Raw genomic sequence first — 10,381 nt, 5'->3', positions numbered from 1 at the left:
ATATATATATATATATACAAGTACAAGAGATTATAAATAAACAATCGTTTATATTCCCCCCATATATTGTTTAATATGACATTTTTTTTTGAAAAATTTAGTTGAAAAATGACTTTTTTATTCGTAACAAGATTTCTTCAATCAATCTTTTCAATTTTATTATTTTTCTTATATGGTTCTACTTAAATGCCTTAAACAACAAATAATATTTAAACAGGGTAATACAAATATACTTTAACTTATTAAGAATCAGCATTTTATAACTAAGGTAAGTAATTTTAAACTCTTAAATGGACCGGAATAAATTATATTATAACACAAAAATAAATACATAAAAGAGAAAAGTTTTTAAAGTATTCTATAAAGAACGCACTATTTTTTGCTATTTCTTCTTTTGTTGTTTTAAAGATGCATAAAAAAGAAAATCCAACCATCGAAATCTTCTTGAAACAGTTATTCAGAGTCGTAATTCAGGACAGAGTTTCCTTAAACTGACAGTAAGAACGTTTATAGCGTATTTAAGAGAGGAGTTTATCGAGACTTTTAAGGTTTGTTGAAGTAGAGTCTTCCTTGATATAAAATAAAGCATCAGATCTGAAAATGTGGAAACTAAAGGTGGTTCCTAGTCTTATTAAGTAAATCCTTTCTTTGATTTTTTTTTAATTAATAAGATAAAACTATTTCACAATGCTCTTTTCTTACAATATAACATGTTGGTCATAGATAAATTACAGGCTTTTAAAGTCCGACAATGCGAAATTCTGATAGCTGATTTTTTTTTCGCCATCAGATTATTTCATAAACAGCTGATTGCTTTCGATTTTAATGTCATGTGCAATTGGATTTTGAAAATATCAAATTGATTGAAAGTTTTTCTGTTTGAAAAATAATTGAAATTTTAATAGATTTGTGATGCCACAATTGGCATTACATATTTATTTCCTATCCTTTTAAAATATCTTTCATTACTTAAGCTTATTTTTATTAATAGAATTATATTTAAAATGAATCAATGACTTAATCTTTTAAAACGAACATAAAATATTTATTCTTCTCTTATAGATCAATGTAACAGTACTTTTTATTTCATTATTATGCAGACTTATTAATTCACTGTCGCCTCTAATCAAAAACAAAAATCTATTTACAACTTTTTATTCTAAATTTCTAACCACTAATGTTTCGGTTGCATGGTTGTAATAATCCTCATAAATTTGTTGGCGACTCGTGATCGCCAAGGTATTCTTTTAAACCCGTATTGATATGCTAGTTGGCTTTGTTTTGGCTATGATATATTATGATAAATCGCCAATTTCGGATATCCTACCCATTCTTTCTATCTCCGTTAGGAATAAATATATTCACTTTTAATTTCAAAATTGTGGAGTCTGGGAGTGCCCTTTTCGGGGCTTCCCAGTCTCAATTTCTAACCGTCAGAAATGATATTCTGGCTGTATGATCTCTCAAAAGGAGGGTATTCTGATTTCATCCCTTTAAGGGATTTCCTTTTTGGATGAAGAAATGGCCATTCTCTATCACCTATTATGCTTAATAAAATCTAAATTTCACTAAACAATTTGTATATTCTTTCCTGGAGACTTTATAAAGTTATTTTCCTCTATACGAATATTGGCGGCTACTGACGGAGAAACAAACCTCCGCCATAAGATTCTACAAAGGATTTAATATTTTTTCATTTCTAAGGTCTTTAGGTAAAATATTCTAAAATAAATGTTTGCAATATTTTGTCTGTCCTTAGCCCTTAGCAAATAATCTAAAAATGTCTTTTAGAATTACTCTGCAGATTATCAGTAAGCTTGGTTCTCACTTAACGAGAAAACTGTTGAACTAAATTAAATCTAATAGTTAGTACATACTAATCAGACACTGGGTATTTGATTTCTAAAGAAGACCCTTTCTAATTTTAACAAAAATGGAACTATGAGGCAGAATTCGGCTTAAAATATGATGTATCAAATATAAACAATTAACAATCCACTTGCATTTTTATATTGGCATCGGTTTGTAAAAGATCTTATTTGCCATGTCTATTCTTAGAAGCTGCGTTATAGGCAGATGTTGAAGTAAATAGATTATTTAAAATTAGTTCAACTTCAATTAACTACAAATGCTCGAACGTTATTCGCAAATAAGCAAGGAATGTGAGTAACTTCGAACCACGGACACTCTATTTTCTCTGTCTGAGTTAAGGACCTTAACCTCTCAACTATTCTGACCAAAAAAAAAAGTAGTAATGCATGAAATCGAATGCCATTACAAAAATGCTTGAAAAAATTTAATTTTCGGTAGTTTCTATGTTCTAACCACAAAAATGACCTTGTAGTACTATTTTGTTTGATTGCAGTGAAAGTTCGACATGATTTAAATAGTATATACCGCTAATTAAGTTTGGTTCTGGAGTTTTTTCACTTTCGAACTATAAACACTTTTACTTTATGCCACATTGTTAATAAGATTATAATATTATTTGGAATTCAGTTTACTTCAATTTACAAGCATGCTATTCGCTATTAACTGATACATTTTCTCAGCCACCTCGAAGTGTGAGCTCTCGACCATTTTCTGTCACAGTTCAGGACCTTATTCTCTTGATCATCCAGGCCAAAAAAACAGATGGTAAGGCATAAAATTGGACCCAATTTCAAAGGAATTCTTGACAAATGTTAATTCAGTGTGTCTGCTACTCTTATATAATTAAAAATTACCTGGCCGCGAGCGTTCGAAAATCAGAACTCATTTCGATAATTCTGAAATTATTACCACTCCCATCACCTGTACTCATCTTGATGGCTTGGAATCTTGTTTCATTCTCATAACTTTCGACTCCCTTGTAAACAACATGAGTACCTCACTTCCGTCCATAGTGCTTGGAAATGCATTTTACTCAGATTTGTCTCTCTCAACGACTCCGGATTTTCTGATTTTGTCTCCCCCCTTTTTTCATTTTCGGCTATTATGGTTTTTCTATTTTCTCGCCTTAATTTTCCATGTCTCCTTCTTTATGTTTTCTGTTTCAAATTACTTTTATTTCTTCACTCATTCTTGGTGAGTCCTGTGAATAAGAATCTATTTTAGAGCAATCAGATAATGGCGACTTTTATTATCATTTTCAGTATTTTGAAGTAAATTAAGTTTTTAAATCATAAAGTACCTCTAATTATGCCTCTTTATGTACAGTGCATCTCTTATAACTAGGAAAATTGAAAGTGACATTAATTAACTTATATTTCTCTATTCATTCTACTGTTATAACATAATCTGCTAAGCGAAATTTTCCTCACCATCCGTTAATTTGAAATTTGATAAAAGAAAAAAAAGATATTAAGAATTTATACTGCTTTTTAAACAAATAAAAATTTTCCTACCATTGATTTCTTTTAGATTGATATATATATATGATTGATAAAAGAAAGATAAATAGGATAGTATCATTTGGATTCGAAGTGCTACAGATTAAATTCTTCAATATAGGTGTTTCGATTAAATTCTCTTAAAATTACCTAATAATTTAAATGTTATAATATGATCCGTAAAACAAATTTTTCCTCCCATTTAGTTAATTTAAAATTTGATCCAAAGGAAATTAAAACGTTTAACAGCGTTCTAATGGAATAAAAAATTGTCTCCATATTTTTTTAAAGATTAATCGGAGTGATGAAAGAAGGGAAAGTTGCATATCATTTGAGTTATAGGTGTTACAGATTAAAGAAAGGGTGCTATTTTCTGTAAATGAGCAAATTAGTTGAAGCAAATTAACTGAAATAAATTAAAAACTCTTGGAGCATATTTAGACGGGTTTTAACTGTTGCATTAATATTTCGTGTGTCACTAATGGTTCGAAGATTTGTGACCGGGCAATTAGTTTTCCAACATTAATTACCTCGAATAATATCCTTCCTCAATTACTTAAATTTAAACTTTAAAAGCCTTAAACGTGCGTTGCTTCGTTAACTAATACCAGAGAATTACTTTCCTGTCTTATATCTTTTTGAAAAAAATTGAGTATCTCAACTCCATAACTGTGTTCTTTAATATGTGTTTCTCGTGTTGGATAAAGGCATAATATTTCATTAAATTTTAAAAGAGGCTTTCAAATTCTACAACTAATTTTTAAATTTTAAAATAAGCAGTTCAACTAAAGTTCAATTAAAATTCAGTATTATAAAGTAACTTGTATGGGGTAGATGTGTATAAATAAGAACTTTCAATAAGTATTGGGTAGTTCGAAAATTAATTTCATTTTAATATGAACAGGAAAGGCGATTTTATTGGCAAATAATAAATATTTAATTGAATTAAAAACTGCGATTCTGGTCCAATACAGTTTGCTATCTTGTTGACTGTGGCCTGAATCCCCCGCTCATAAAATGCTTGTACTTTGCTGAAAAGAAACTGTCCTAGATTAGTTTAGACCTCTTCATTGTAAGTAAAGGTTTTACCGTCTAAAAACTGTTTTTAGAGACGAGAACATTGCTGTGACATCACGTCTCTTGCTCCCAGTGATGATGGACTTCAAACGTGAATCATTTTCTTGACGTTTGAAAAGCAAATCAAAGACAACAACTTTTTTTTTCCGAAAGAGCAAGTTGACCATATGTATATACTCTACATATCCTATATACATACCCCATACCCCTATGTACATACCCCATATGTTGAGGCTCGAGATTGAAACTAAGCTTTTCGAATGGTTATGAAATGATCAAATTCAAATTTAAATTTGATCCCTCAGCGATGTCAAGAATTGTTATTCGCCAGTTCTCCTATATTGTACCTTCCTCAGGCTTAAACTGTACTTCCAGAACGTGGTGCAAAATTGCAGGATCGACATTTTGTAAACCAATTTTGGCGCTGACGTTCTGTCAATACGTCATCTCCATACACATTGAATATTATTTTTTCTTCTTAGAACAGCATTTTTACCTTGACGATAGAAAAAAAGTAAAGTATGCTAAAAATGCTGCTTTCCACTTTCCATATTTGAAAGGGAGCAAATCGAAAATTACAGCATAGAATCAATCGAAATTCTTTACAAGAATTGTATATCAGCTGTCAAAATATATAATGAGTTTGTGTTTTACGAGCGAATGAGGCTGTGTTAAAGTTTGAGTAAATCCTCTGTTCGAAAAAAAGCGAAAATATTTTCTAAGCAAGCCAATATTTGATATATACATGGTGCAACTTCAACAACAGAATTTAAGGAGGGTATATATATATATATATATTTAAGTAATCAAGTTTATCCCTGAATGCATCTTTTAAAATATTTTTAGATTTCTCTATCAATGGTTATTTTGGATATCTCACTGTTTCATACTTTCTCTATTCTCTGTAAAATTGGTTTTTTATGGACTATAAACTGATTAGCATCTGTCAAAAACTAAAAAAAAAAGAAAATAATGAATAATGTAGCAAAATTTCTATACAGTTATTCGAAAGCTCACTTTTTGCACTACTTCTTTAATTTATTCAAAGAACAGAAATCCTTCACATAAAATCTGTAACAGAAATATGAATGAAGAATGAAGAGAGGTGAATTTTCGAATGTTCTTTTAAAAAAATTGTTGTTAATTTAATTTTAGGAAGAAACTGGCTAGCTTTTTATTGATATTGTGTTATTTGGGGCATTATGATATTTAATTTTTTTCTGTACCATTTAAATCTATTCCCAATGCTAAGTAATTTCAGCATTCTCATTTTGTGTCCAAAAAAAATGCCGGGAAGCATTAAAAGAACAAAAAAAATTATTATGAAAATTTTTTCCGATGAAAAGTACCTTCAAGTACTTTTTGGTGATTCTAACATAGTTTTGAACACACATCACTCCTCACTTTTGGAAAGTCTTTTTTTTTATGTAATAGCACATAAATTACAAAATTTATTTCAGTAATTAATGTAAGAAATTAGATAAAATGCAGACGATAAAATTTTTTTTATCGTCTGCATTAATAATTTTTGTCAAAGGCAACTAGCAGTTCAAATCTTTATAGCCTATGGTAATTGGCAACGATATCGAGAATAGAAATTCTGCTTAATTCTTTATTCTGCTCAGATAAGATCCGAAACGAAGTTGTCTTGGTTACTGGAAATAGTCCTTCTTTGAACCCCAGATAGTTTGTAAGACTTTACTTGACTTCTTCTCTGTTTGCGACATTTATTTGTCAGTGGAATCTTTCGTCTTGGCTTGCAATTAGGGTTTCCAAGACTTTACGCGAACTTGAGATCCTGGGATAAAAATATCTGTTTCGGTAATTCAGAGAAATCTTCAAATGGATTTAACTTTGGTATTTTCTTAGAATAGAAAAATGGTACGCTTAATGTTTTACATGTTCCAGATCTCACTGCCACAGTTTGCAAGTTGGAAAAGGAAATAGATCTTCAACAAAATTTTTTAATTTATTTTAAGACAGTTGTTATTTTAGATAGTGTTCACTTTATATAATTTTAACGATTTACGTTATTCTTAACTGAGAGCTGTGATCCATATCTTCCAACTTCATAGTATTATTTCTGGAATAATTCCAAATATGAAAAGTAATAAATAAAAATTATGAAAATCTTTTGAATTTTTTGAAACTTGCAAATTGATTACGTTATTAAGTGTACAATTATAAACGTAGTAATCTTTTTACAAACACAATAATTCTTTTCTTTTTAAATTTACATAATTTTAATATCAACCTGATTGAAAATTTTTGATCCCTTTTAGTCATTTTAGAGACAAGTCCGATCTTGTTTTTAAATCAATTTTTTCCTTTTAACTTTATGAAAACTCAGATAGCAGTGTCTGGTTGATTTTAATTTTAGCAATTACCTTTATCACAAGTCGCAGGATAAGATTTATTAAAGATTTCCAAATAAACCATGCAAGTTTGCAACAATGTTAAATTTAACTATGCTAGTTTACGCTCCATGAGTTTCCCATTAAGCTTGTATAAGCAACTCTTTTATATCGAGACTGAATCTGCCTTTATAAAACAGGGCTAGAAAGACCTTCTAAAGTTGTAGGTTAAAAATCATTCGCTGATCAAGAGGAGAAAACGTTCTCAGACCGAGGATAAGTACACCTTCTCAAAGTTATTTTACATTTTACGACCATCACTGAGACAAGGTTTATTTGCGCAGTCTTTTATATGATTTCTTTAACATTTTAAATGAAAATGTTGGCCTGAGCATTATGCAAACCAATTGTTAAACTTGAGAACCTGGATATTGCTAGACTAAAAAAAGGGCAAAATCAAGGTTTAGAGCAAAATAGTTTTTATAGTTCGACAGTTTTTATCGTGAAGGTTTTATTCAGTCTTTAAGGAAATAAGGTTTGGGCATACTAATAAATCTACTAATTTTTTTAAAATTAAACTTTCTCTGCTAACCAAATAAAAATGAAAATACTACGTTCGCCGTAAAGTTGCTTGATACCTGAGTATCTTTGGGGGCAAGTAGAAAAATTAAATAAAAGTAACAAAAAGTGCATGATATAAAAAGGTGAACTCCCTGAATGGATTTTGATTTAATGAGTGGATTTTCATGTAATAGGACTTGATGGCTCTGGGGCAAAACCTGTTAATGCTGTTGTGGTTTCTAATGGTACTTGACAATACTAGCAAGCGAATTTCTGTTTTTCAGTGGCGCCATCTATGTTCAAGAATAAGACAATAGCAAACATCACAGCTCATTAATCGATCGGACCCATTCATCAGACATCCATTCATTCATCCACAGTTCACAGTTTTGAACTCAGAGAACAATCACTCTCCAATTAAGTACCCCCAGAGGTTATGGTTTGTAATGGAGACATGGAGGATTTTGTGACTCGTCATATTTAACCTGCACCAATCAGCATTTACAACAGTCTGCAGCCGCCAGTGGGAATCAAACTCACAAACCAAAGGGCCCAACGCCCAACCAACGAAACTATTCAAGTCAGGGCATAACCTTAAATAAGCTAATTAATTCATGTAATCTATATAACTTGTTTTACAGAATCTAATACAGCATGCCATTTTTTGGTCTGACTCAGTTTACTGAGCTGCTGATCAAAATACAGGGGAATGGGAGAGCCGAAATCTTCAAAATATGGACCCAATAGTTTAGAAAAAAAAACATGCCTCAAAACTTTTGTTTATTAAGCATGTTAAAGAGTTTCCCCACTATTATAAAATGCATTTTTCCTAAGAAAGTTCATTATGAAAACCTTTTTTTTTCCAATTAGCTATTAGTATTTTTTCTGCTATTTAATTTAATATTTGTGGAAAAATCTTGGAATTGTAAGGTATATAATATTTTATATCGTTTTGAAATATATTAATTACGAATGACAAAATTTACATTTTGAAAGAAATCAGTTGATTAGTTTTATAGATATCTGACTTATCTAGACTCCTTACCTGACTTAGTTTCCTAAAAAAAATTATAAGCTAGTTGTAGCAATAAAATGCGCATTTACATCCTTTTTTTTTGAGGCAAATTGATTTAGCAGATAAATTTATTAGCCAATAAAAACATTATTTTTTTTAAAAATGAAATGTCTCACTAAATTATATACTAATTGACACCCAGAAAGCTAAAGCATATGAGAACTAATAAATTTTTTAGCACCATGTCAAAATGCCTTACTCTGATAAATATTTTGATGAATTAGAAGTGTATTAAACTTGTCTAGGCGAAAAATATTTTAAAAGTAAACAACTTTTATAGCCTCATTTATTGATATTCTCTTTTAGGCTCAACATTTTTTATGGGATATTTTTTTAAAAAAGTAACAGTCAGTTTTGACATGTAAGCGCTGCAATATGAAAAGGATTATTAAATTTCCTGAAAAATATCAAAACCGATCGGATAGATGTAGCTCAAAAGATTTTAAACATTTACAATATGTTTTTTCCAGTCAAATCAAAATGGCTATAGTTAGGGAGAAAGTAAGCAGAAAGTCAACATTCCTGAACTGTTCTTTCACTGTATTTCCTAGAAAAAGATTTAATTTTTAAACATTTTCTCAAAAAGTAACAAACTGATGCTTTTGAAAGAAGTCTAAGTGTACTATATTTATAAGAATTATTATCAAAAAAGACAAAGTATTTTTTTTTTATTTGAAAATTATTTATTATGTATCTCTGTACGGTGTTTTCTTATGACCATAAATAAATTATTTAATAGATGTTTTTAAGAATTTATTAAGTATTGATATGAAAAGAATTTGAATAAAAGTTTAAAAAATTTGAAATCAATAAAAAATACATTAAGAAATAAAAATTCTAATTTCAAACCTAAAGTATAAATCATAAGCAAAGCATTATTGTTTTTATCAATTGTAAGTATTATATCAAAAACTTTCAAAGTAGATGAACAATGCAGTTTACAAAAATAAATAAAAAAGAAACACAATGACTTATTTAAGTTTATGATAATATCAATTAAACTTGATAATTTTGCGATGTTAAAACACGTTTTCGTTAGATAAACCAATCAATTTTAATGAGAAACATGTATAATGAAACTATTTCATCGAAATACCTCAAAACATTGAGCAATTATAAATAAAATCGAACTTTTTACCTTAAATGCAATTTTTAAGTTTTTGTGTAATATATCTTTTTTTCTGAGATGGAAAAGGAACAGAAAATCTTATATTATCATATGATTTCCAAAACGAAAAGCAAAGGCTTACTTGTTTAAAAAGAAGTATGGTATTCTAACAACTAAATCCAAGCTTGAAAATTTTCATAAAATGATTCCATAATGTCCTTTTGGTATAAACAGCACTTAATACGCTAAAATGCATCCATATAAAAGTATTTTCAGTAGCTTGTTTTTAACCAAATTGTCACTAATTCATAATATAAACTTGAAACGCTTTATTTATTTATTAATTGGTTAGTTATTGGTTATTGCAAATACATAAATTTTCAGGCTTGTGTGCTCAAAATAGGCTTATAAACCTTCGTTAAGTAGAGGAGGACAGATAGCACAATAGGAGAGACAGCACCAAGTAGTACCGCATCCGATATCCTTATTAATTGGTGCCACATACATTTGTAAGCTTGTGTTGTCAACTAAGGTTTCTAAACCCGTATCAAGTAGAAGGACAGGATGCACAATACAGAGAAAGACAACACGAAGATACATCCAGGGTAACAGTCGGATTCGAACCCGTTACCTCTGAGCTCCGCACAGTGGTTAGCTGGCGATATCACTTGGCCAGGAAGACCTCTAAATCTCCTTATTTGATGAAAAAACTTTTTTCCGAGATATTTCAACCAATTACTTTTATTTATTTATTTTTTTAAATGTTACAAATGCAAATGCTGAGCGGTGGTGACTCAAAGGAAAAGAGCGTTCGCCCCTTCCAATGAAGTGAACC

The 10,381-nt window shown here is 29.8% G+C and overlaps 1 long non-coding RNA gene across 1 annotated transcript in view; it reads right to left on the bottom strand.

Annotated features, from left to right (window-relative positions):
- LOC107446623 (uncharacterized) overlaps nucleotides 1–10,002 on the bottom strand; it is a 58,850-nt gene extending 48,848 nt beyond the window's left edge. The window contains exon 1 of the long non-coding RNA XR_006225893.2: nucleotides 9,689–10,002. This is a non-coding gene — a long non-coding RNA (uncharacterized lncRNA). The remainder of the gene's footprint in view (nucleotides 1–9,688) is intronic.
- Nucleotides 10,003–10,381: the final 379 nt, after the last annotated feature.

Source organism: Parasteatoda tepidariorum, chromosome 2, assembly GCF_043381705.1.
Source record: "Parasteatoda tepidariorum isolate YZ-2023 chromosome 2, CAS_Ptep_4.0, whole genome shotgun sequence".
Classification (NCBI taxonomy): Eukaryota; Metazoa; Arthropoda; class Arachnida; order Araneae; family Theridiidae; genus Parasteatoda; species Parasteatoda tepidariorum.
Note: the sequence above shows the minus strand (reverse complement) of the source record. Positions and strands in the feature narration are given on the sequence as shown.